Below are 10,886 nucleotides of genomic sequence, written 5' to 3' on the forward strand. Positions count from 1 at the left end.
ATTTAGCTATATTGGTAATTTGGTACCTAATCAAACCCAATTTTTTTAATCTTTTCGAATATTGTGATGGTTAAAAAGTATTTATGTGAACATTTTGTATGCGGCTATAAAAATTTTATGGTGTCGACGTGGAGATAAATATATTACCTTTCATTTGAAACCAAAATATCCTCGCAGTGTGACTCCTAATTCTTTAAAATCGTACCTGAAAATCGCTGATATTTGTGAAAAAATGTGATAGCGTCCTTAAGCACATAACAGTCCAACGTGGAGAGGAACTTTTAAGCTATTTCATAGCTTTTATGACGGGTCTTGAGCGTGGCGACCGGCGACCAATTCAAGAAAATAAACTTAACACCCCCATGCAGTCGGTGCGGCGTTGCCGTGCATCGTCGTTTCAGTTCGGCAGACTTCGGCACGGTGTTTGTGTGCGTATGACTAGTCTTATGCGAATTATAACTGCATTAGTTGAGTGGTATAGAGCGCGGCTCTTGAATCGGAGGTCGTGGGTTCGATTCCCGCGTTGGAAACATGTTATTTCCAAGTTTGATTAGGACAATGCAGGCTGATCACCTGATTGTCTGGCATGTAAAAAGTCGGTCCTGCGCCTGATCTCTCGCCAGTCCTATCGGTCTTCCGTCCCACTGAGTTATGAGAGTAAAGGAATAGAGAGTGCTCTTGTGTACTGCGCACACACTCGGGCACTATAAAATTACTCCTGCGTAGCTGGCCTGGTTTCAATGAAACCGGCCACCGTCACCAATACCGGTGTGGGAGTTGTTATTATTATTATTAGTTGATAAAAAATGCTATTCAATAGCTTTATTGCAGCAGTTCCCGAGTGCCACATGTATTTTTAATTAAATTAATATTCCCCAGTATCTAGATACAATACATCGCTGGCCCAATATAAGTCACACCTGGCGCCGCGGCGCACGTACGATGTACCGTACAGCGTACAGCGGTCTGGGTACTCGTGTCGCTGAAGTATATAGCCGGAGCCGTGAGACGTGAAGGGAAGTTTGAAGACTTAAGTGTCAATATTCATTTTGGTAAGACACGGCCAAATCATTGCACGAATTTGGTATAAATAGGTCGTCAACCTTTGTGGTCGTAATACCGGAAGACTGACAAAATATTTAATATGGCCGACTTTTTACAGGAGTTTTAAATCTATTCAACAACATTGGTGTGTGGTTTAAGTTTTGACGTTAGCCAATGAAAAGCGCTAGAAAACAAAAAATTTGAAACCCGACATTAGTCACTTCAATTATTTCAGCGTGAAATCTATTCACCGTATTTGGCGGGAAAGCCACGAAGGCGGCAAACGTCAAACCGCCATTTTGAAAATTACCTATTTTTGGCGCGTAAAATCGTAAATCGCCGTCAAACGAGGCGCGGGAAACGTCGTTATTGGGTTTTCGTTTTTTGATTCGAATTTCGAATTTAGGTCAATCGTCAATGAGGTTACAGATGATGTGAATTATTGACGTGTTTACTACGAGGTTCGAGCCAACAATATGATAAACAGTGAAAATTTTAAACAAATAGGTATAGGTAGAGTTAAAGACCGATCGGTCCTTCAGCTCTACCACAATAGACATAACTACCAGTAGTTCGACTGCAAAGAAACGGACAGGTTTCAATATCTGTCAAATTCGTTGGGTTTCACTAGGATTATGAACGGATTGTGCCTCGCGCTGGCTGATATAATTTATTTTTAAATATTTAAAATAAAGATTTCAAAATTGGATTCTGAGAATTTTAATCGCATGTGCCAAAACACAAACAACAATACGACCAAAGAGGAACACGTCCAGCGAATTTGTCATATTTTTAAATTCGTAGGTAACAAGTTAACAACCCTAGCGACGATTTTCGTCATAATACGTCAAATTTAAAAATTTCAACATCAGTTCTAAGTCGGCATACTCTATCATTCTGTCTACTCTGGCTCTACGGTCTATAAAACTCATGACACATGAGTTTTGCCACATTCAGCCAAAATATAGGTCGAAAAAGTAAACTGGACTTTTTAGTCTGTTTGCCCCCTGAGATCATATCAACAGGTTTTCGTGGTTTGTTACCACTGTTGATCCTGGCGAAACAGGAGTTGCAGTGGTGGGAATGTGTGGTGGGCCATTTTCCCGTTAAAAAATGTACCTACATTGCGTGCAAAAAGCGTAGTCAAGTAAATGGCGCCACTTCGGAATTGCTTAGTGCCATTTCGACCAGACTAAACAGAACTAACTGTAGTTCTGTCTACTCTGTTTCGACGTTTCTAGTTTTTGATTTGCATAATAATGACGCACTGTCATTTCTCTAAAGTCGGCGTTACACGTGGCGTCTGGCTTCTGGCTTGTTTACAATTTCTCTACTACTAGTAACGGTACCGGCTACTAAAAATAACGGTGTGTCGAGTAAAGGAAGCTGCTTATACTATTCTACAAATATACCGTATTGCTATGAAATTATAAAATAGATGTTATTCTGATGTTTGCCGCATTCAGACACATCAGCTAATGATGATTATGATTAAACTTTAGATTAATAAAGAGTTTGACAGGTAATTAAATTTAATTACTGTTAAGTCTTCGAGTGCGGCAGTTAGTTTAAATCAAGTTCAAGTTTTAATACTAAGCGCGAATTTTGACATCAATCAACTCTTTTTTTTTTTTTACCCGACTGCCAGGAGGGTTATGTGTAATCTTTATTTTTTCATCATTTCATTTCATTTAATATATAAAAATAAATCGGGTTTTCCTTCCTGACGCTATACCTCAAGAACGCACGAACCGATTTCGCATACGTTGGTAAGGTCTCGGGCTCCGTGAGGTCTATGGAAAAAACTTCAAGAGAAAAGCAGGAAAACAGGGAAAATCCTTTTATGGCAAAACAACATTTGCCGGGACAGCTAGTAATTTTTAAATTAGCCAACATTCCTTTTTTGAATTTTATTCTGCCAGTTTTTTTTTAATTCCCAACAATTTGTATCCAGCCATCAGTTATTATAATTCCATGATAGGTGACGCCGAAGGTCGGTGTTCGTGGTCTCATATTTAGTTCACCTCTGTGACACGGCAATGTCACAAATGCCGCATACTGTTTTTTGACTGACGCAGACGGCTGTGGGCTAGTAGAGTAAAGTGGGAGTTACGCAATTTCTATATGAAATGTTCTATGTAATATTAATTATACACATAAACTATACTAGGCGCTAATGTAGTAAGTAAATAGGTAAAGAAGGTCGAAGGTTAGTTTGCTTGTTTGCTCTGAAGCTACTGCAATTATATTATGTGTGCACAAAATGTAGACCACGGGAAAACTATTGACGCCTTGATAATTATTTGGCTGCAGCGATATAAATTTTTTCTCAACAATGACTAAAGCTAAGAAATTAAAGTTCATTGTCAGTATTCATTATGTCTTTATCTTTGAATTACTCATAGCATAACACGATTGGTCAACTTTTATAACACAGAATAATTAATCAAAAAGGCCTATATAAAAACAGGGATTCTAATTATGCCAACAGAGGAGAGTGATTTAAGCTTCCAAAATTTGTACATAGATTAGTTCAAGCATACACTATAATTTGCCCATAGCTTATATGAAATATATTTATGGTTTTACGCCCTTTCCATTTCTTGTCTGGGCCAGTTGTCCAGGCCGGGCCGGCCTCTCATATAAAACAAGCGATCTTAAAACATATCCAAAACGATTTTTTACATCAACGCGGCGTCACCTTTATATAGGTTATAAGTTTAATCGACACAAATTCCTAATCGTCCTATTGTCTATTTCGCGAACTAAAGCCAACATTTCAATTAATTTAACTACTTATTACAACGAGAAATATAAAGCGTCAAGTGTAAATTATAATCTAAAATATGATCCTCTGATGAAATATAACAATTGAAAATGTTCAAGCATGCGACAAATAGTTAAATTCAACAATGCTTAAGCAAAGCAATGATCGTCCATGTCGTGTTTGAACTTTGTTACTGAAATACTTCAGTTTATATTGCCTGATAGAATAATTTTAAGCGAAAAATGTTTAAAGCATGCAATTTTAAAAAACTTTTTAATTAAAATATAGTGCATATCCGAGTCAAAGTTAATCTAATATATAAAATTCTCGTGTCACAGTTTTCGTTGCCATACTCCTCCGAAACGGCTTGACCGATTCTCATGAAATTTTGTGAGCATATTGAGTAGGTCTGAGAATCGGCCAACATCTATTTTTCATACCAAAAATTATTTATATGGCAAAACAACGTTTGCCGAGACAGCTAGTCTTATATATAAAATTCTCGTGTCACAATGTTAGTTACCGTACTCCTCCGAAACGGCTTTACTGATTTTTACCAAATTTTATATGCATATTAGGTAGGTCTGAGAATCGGCTACTGGATACTTCTTATATTGATAACTGATAAGTGAATTTGTTGAATAAATAATAGTAAATTATTACAACTCGAGACTGACGGCGACCATTGTTTGTGCGACGGGATAGCGATGGACTTTGCCGTGGTGACATACTTATTTAGTCACTTCAATAAAATAATATTATGGGCATAACTTTATATATGGCAAAAAAACATTTGCCGGGACAGCTAGTGATATAATATAATTCCTCATTTATCTGTAGTTCAGGCGCTACGATGGTACAAACATTGCACATACTTACAAGTAGACTGCCAAAAACGTCACCCTTCCTTTTGGCTGCGCACACAGACATAGATCAAGATAGATACCGCATGTGTATGTACTTCGCGTGCCATATCGCGTTCCCAAACGACGAGCAATGCTCGTCTTTCGAAAGTCTGTTCTTTAACCTGCTATCGGAATCGGACGTTAGTCGGAATTTTTAAAATGCTTAAATGCCTATAAGTGCCGTATTGAGCTGTAGAAATTCAAATAGAAACGTTGGCCTTGATAATGGACACGATTCTTATCATCGATACGTCACAGTCGTAGGAAAAAAGTGACACGCTACGCTTTTCATACAAATGGAGCGACATGCGGTATCTATCTTGATCTATGTCTGTGGCTGCGCAGTAGTCAGGCAATAAACTCAGGTACAAAATAATCCACACTAACATTATAAATGCGAAAGAGTCTGTTTTTCAGTCTGTCTATTGCCTAAAGAGGAAACAGACAGACTGAAAAACAGACTAACAGCGCACAAATAGCTGAATCGATTTTTAATGAAATTTGGTATGAAGATAATTCTAGCCTTCCGAAAGATATAGGATAGTTTTCAACTTTGGAAAATTTAAGCTATCCACGATATACGAATTTTAGCGCAACGTCAAAACAATTTTCTCTTCAGCCTTCACAGTTTATTTATATCTTCAATGTTATCGGAGTTCGGAGTGTCGCGAATCTAGGCGCGTGTAGTCCAGGAGTCAACGGCCGGAGCCCGCTAAGGATGTACGGGACTGGATTATCATCATCAGTACTCTGTTGATATACATTATACAGTCCGAACTATCCGAACTTAATCAAAACTACAGTTTTGATTCCGTTCGGAAAAAAAAAACAGAAAAATGAATTATTAAGGACGTCAAATAACTAGGTTTTGATTTTTGGAGTTTTCAGGTGTTTGTATACTGTATAGGTCTACCAGAATCTGATGGCAAAAAGTGAAAAAAATAAATTTGACTCTAGCAATACCGGGGTACCGGTACACCGGGGAATAAAACAATTTGATCCTTTTTTTCTTATAGCGGCTGATTCTGTGTGTTACGATAAAACACGAATTAAATGACATTTTCTAAAAATGCTTCCTAGCTAGATCGATTTATCGCCCCCGAAACCCTATATATACTAAATCGTTAGAGCCGATTCCGAGATTCCAATTATATATATTTTATATACATATATATACCAGAATTGCTCGTTTAAAGATATAAGATATATTAATACAGATAATAAAGTACCTTCTGTGGAAGACTTTAATGCGTGATCTTTAATTCATCTTGAGACGTTTAAGAGTCAACGTTATCAAAGCCTTACAAAATCTTGCACGTGTATCGCACAAACTCAATAAAATACAGTAGCGTAACTCTGGCGTGATCTTAAAATCGCGCAATACGATTTATTTTTAAAGTCTTAAATATGTGGGTACTAACTTTAAGAAAATCAATCAATGTTTAAAAATTCCTTCCACAGTCCACACAATTTTCTAACGATGTATGTATCTCCTTGACGTTTCAACAGACTTTCTGTAGAAAGCAGTTCAAACTCAAGTTTGAACAATGTTTAATATAATATCTGAATTCTGACATGCGTCTGTTTTATGAAATTCGAAAAGGAAATATGGCAATTTTGGAGCCGATGCACATAAAGTTATCGAAAGCCATGCTTATGTGTGCTCGCGGCTAACTCGTGAGGTAATCACGAATTTTATGACGGGCAAGCAACGGGTTGACGGCAGATATTGCATAGTATCTGCTGTCAAACGCTGTTGCTTGTATCACGACATCATCCTTCCGATCTCTTTCAAAGATAGTCAACTGTATACGTGCTGTCAAAAGCTGTTGCTTATACGAGTACATAATATACTCGTCACGCGTTATCGTCTATCGGCCTAGTACAAAGACGTACTACTGTATACATTTACACTATATCACAAGAGTCAACGTCCGTCGCGTACTCGGTAGCTGAATTAATGTCGGCGATTCGACACGCCGAGCCTTCATTATGCCGACTACCGTACTATTACTTGTACTAGAAATAGAACCTAACGGTGCCCTAGGACGTAAGGGGCCATGATGGATGGCCATGATTGCGAAGGTTATACTAGCTAGGTAGTTAATATTACTTGTACCTACAAATAGAACCTAACGGTTCCCTAAGAAACCTAGGACGTAGAGGCTTTAGGCCCCATGATTCGTTTAAAACATCCATCATGATGCAAAGCTGGACAAACTACATGTTATTCACGTAGCTTGTCCTACACGTTCTTTTATATTATATTTAAATTTTAAACTCTACTAGCTAGGTATATATTACATGCTTTTTCTAGGGCCTAATGGTGCCCTAGGACAAAATGATGGATGGCCATGATTGCAAATCTGGTTAAAGTTAGTGATGAGCAAAATCGGTCTTGCAGCCTTAGTCTTGGTCTTGCAAAAAAGCAATGCCGAGACCAAGACCATCCTAAAACTAAAAAAAAACCCAAACCAAATTTGGCCAAGTCCAAGACCAATATTGTACTAGAAATACCAAAAACAAGACTGCCCGAGTCTTGTTTTGCTCATCACTAGTTATAGTTAAGTACCTATACACTAGTGTTTGCTTTATCTAGAATTTAGTGGTGATTACGAAACTGCCTATAGCCACAGAATATATATTAGTAGTACCAACAGAAGTCTCACTTGCGAAACCCGTTTAAAGAAATAACGACTCATGCTACGATACTATTAAGTTCAAATTCCGACCACGCAGTGCTAGGTGCCTACAATTATATTCACCTACATGTCCGCTCTCTGTCTATCGCATTAACTCGTACCTTTTCTGACGAAATCAAGGTTTTCGCCTTTTAGAAAACCAAATATTCTTTTTTAATTACTATTGGTATGATAAGCAAACCTTTTTATAGTAATATAAAATTTTAGTAACCCAACCTATATTTTATAGTAGTTTTATATATTCGATTATAGTGCAGGAAACTTTTAAAATTTAAACATAGTAACTTGTGTTTATTTCTGTGTAGTTTGCGCGTTTATTTGTATGAAATTGGTTAATTTGCTATGTTTGTATAGTTTTTATCTACTTTTTGTATTTAAATACCTTATTCAAATACATATTTCATTGGCCTTTCTTAATTGTTCATTTTTATAAGATTTATAACGATTTTGTCACAGCGGTTAAATCAGTATCATGAATAAAATTCCTCTATGATCAGTAAACAGTAGATACGCGACGAAAAATCTTGCGTGTGCGTCACCGCTCGCTTGTGAGTCCCTACTGATTGGCCACCCGCGGGTGGTACTTACAGTACTATACCTATTCTCGCGAGTGGGACAGGCCTGCTATAGCTGGCATACACCGACTTTGGCCGACTTTCACAATAAAACGTTGGGTTCGTGAAATGCTCTTTTGATTTTACGCACCGCGGATGTTTTGTGCGGTTCAGAAGAGTGTAGACGTCGCGATGTCCTCTAACGTGCACGTTAAAAAGTTATCGTCGTCTTCATATATTACTTCCCTATGTTATCGTTTTACCGCGGACGTCCACGATATTACCGCCACGTCCAAAATTATAAAAGCGCACAATGACAAAACATCGAAGGCCTTTTTTGGCGCGCCGCGCGCGTATAATCAGAAAACCACAATACTGTTTTGTTTTTTTTTAATGAAATAAGGGGGCAAACGGGTGACCTGATTGAAAGCAACTTCCGTCGCCCATGGACACTAGCAGCATCAGAAGAGCTGCAGGTGCGTTGCCGGCCTTTGAGAGGGAATAGGGTAATAGGGAAGGGTAGGGATGGGAAGGGAATAGGGGAGGGTAGGAAAGGGAACAGGGTAGCGCTGCGCTGTTTCACGCCGGTTTTCTGATAGAGAGGTATTTCTCCGGTCGAGCCGGCCCATTCGTGCCGAAGCATGGCTCTCCCAAGTATTGATATAATAAAATACAATCAGATTATCTTTGGACTTCCAATTTGTTATGATTTAGCACGTGGTTGCCACACTAGTAATAAGTATGCATCGTGGCGTGACGCGAGGCCGCACGGAATACTAATGTAAGTTCCTGTACCGTTACCTGGACACGGGATCTTACGGGACATCGAGTAACATGTAGCTCGTCCATCGCAATAGTATAGTAAGCAATAGATATTAAAAAATATGAGGAAAACACATTTTTTGGTACAGTTATTGCAGTATAATCGACAGCGTAAAATATACGTAAAAATCACGTCACGGTTTTTTTTGGTTAGGGCGGATGGCTGCTTGTTTCTCAGGCTATAATGGATTTTAATGGAATTATTGTGTTAATGTTCTAGTAAGATTGTCATCGACATGCGAACTTGCGACTCTTCCGGTATTGCATAATAGGTGGCACTCTCGCTGGAGATCAGCGGGGCTAAAATGGTCACATTTAGCAATTCCTCTCAATCAATTCAGCAAATGAATTGTCAAAACTGTCAAACTGACAAATGTCAAATCAGTACAAAAATACAGAAATGAATTGCAAGCAGAGATGCATTTTGCGATTTTAGAAAAATGAATCATATTATGATTCATATCATGATTCTTCAAAGCGACCATTTTAGCCCCGCAGGTGCAGTACTTATTACATTCCCAAATCCTATCTCATTAATTATGTCAGGCAATCAGGTGAGCCAACCAAACCAAACTTGGGCACAAGTCAAAACATTATTATAACACGGTAATCGAACCCAAGCCCTCAAGGTACTCTCTAACCACTGGACCACGGGGCACAAATTTCGGGTGATACGTTTGATCGCCGGAGCGTGTACCCTTCACGTAATCCTGTTACAGCTAATCAACGAAAGCAAGTTCAACGACCTCCGCCCTCCCCTTCCCTCTGTTACTACATTTCGCGAGGTGTGACATGACATTAATTTATACAGTAGCCAGCATCACTGGACTCTACTCTCTTTTTCAGGGTTCCGTACCCAAAGAGTAAAAACGGGACCCTATTACTAAGACTTCGTTGTCTGTCCGTCTGTCCGTATGTATGTCTCCGGGCTGTAACTCAAGAACGGTAATAGCTAGAGTGTTGAAATTTTCACGGATTGTGTATATCTGTTGCCGCTATAACAACAAATACTAAAATTAATATTTAAGGTGGGCTCCCATACAACAAACGTGATTTTTTTGGCCATTTTTGCTCTATATCAATAATAGCAACAGGTAGGTACTTGAATTTTTCACACAATCCTTAGTTTTATGTGTATTTTAATATTTAATAATAATATTAATATAAAATAAAAAATAAAGAGGGGCTCCCATACAAAAAGCACAAATTTGGTCTAATTTTGCTCTATACTGGTACGGAATCTTTCGAGCGCGAGTCCGACTCGTACTTGGCCGATTATTTCTTACTTAATTTTGAAATTTGAAATTAATTTTTAGGTTTTTTTCGTTACGGAATTTCTTGCAAAGCCCGCGATAAAAGCTTTGCAATATCTAAAAAGTCGGCTTTGAGTGTTTACTCAATTCCAGTCCAAAGCCAGTCTTGTAATCAACTTTTCATCATTAATTAGGAAATACTTTGTGGGATAAGTGTGTGGAGGCCAAAGGAAGATCTTCCGACCGAGCGAGGTGTTATGCTCGGTCAGGCCGAAGCCCACTGACGTCATTTCAGACGTTGTATATATCTTGCCGTTCTACGAAACTTCGATAGCGCGATGCAGGAATGTTAGGCGAATTGTGGGTACCGCCACAACTTCTAGTTTTAGAAGTATTTCCTAGTTAATGATGAAAAGTTTATTACAAGACTGGCTCTTTTACATCACAAACAATACCTCCTGTCCTCCTTTTACATGAAAACCCGTAGCAAACGTTCATCGCACCTTCCAGTCAGCTGACCCGCACCAGATAACGGGACAAAGCGTTCCCGAAATGACAATTCGACTATGTATACGGACGGCAAAAAAGAATTTCAATTCCAGTGACATGTTTTGTTTAAAAAATATGTAAAGTGCCTACATATTTTTTAAAGACGTACGGTTCGCGAGCTTACTCGGCTCGCGTCGGTGACACACGAGAATCGCTCACACTGGATTACCATGCCCACACAGGCGATTAAGATCGTCGAGCCATAAGTCCGCGAACTTACTCGCACGTCTGTCACCCCTTTAAGTGCAAAATGTAGAGCTAAAAGCGCAAAGACCACGGTGGTTTATTAT

General features: G+C 38.6%; 1 protein-coding gene across 2 annotated transcripts in view; it reads right to left on the bottom strand.

Annotated features, from left to right (window-relative positions):
• Positions 1–10,886, bottom strand: part of LOC121733996 (max dimerization protein 1-like) — a 315,406-nt gene that overhangs the window by 220,241 nt on the left and 84,279 nt on the right. The window lies entirely within an intron of this gene.

The sequence above is a fragment of the Aricia agestis genome, chromosome 14, assembly GCF_905147365.1.
Source record: "Aricia agestis chromosome 14, ilAriAges1.1, whole genome shotgun sequence".
NCBI lineage: Eukaryota > Metazoa > Arthropoda > Insecta > Lepidoptera > Lycaenidae > Aricia > Aricia agestis.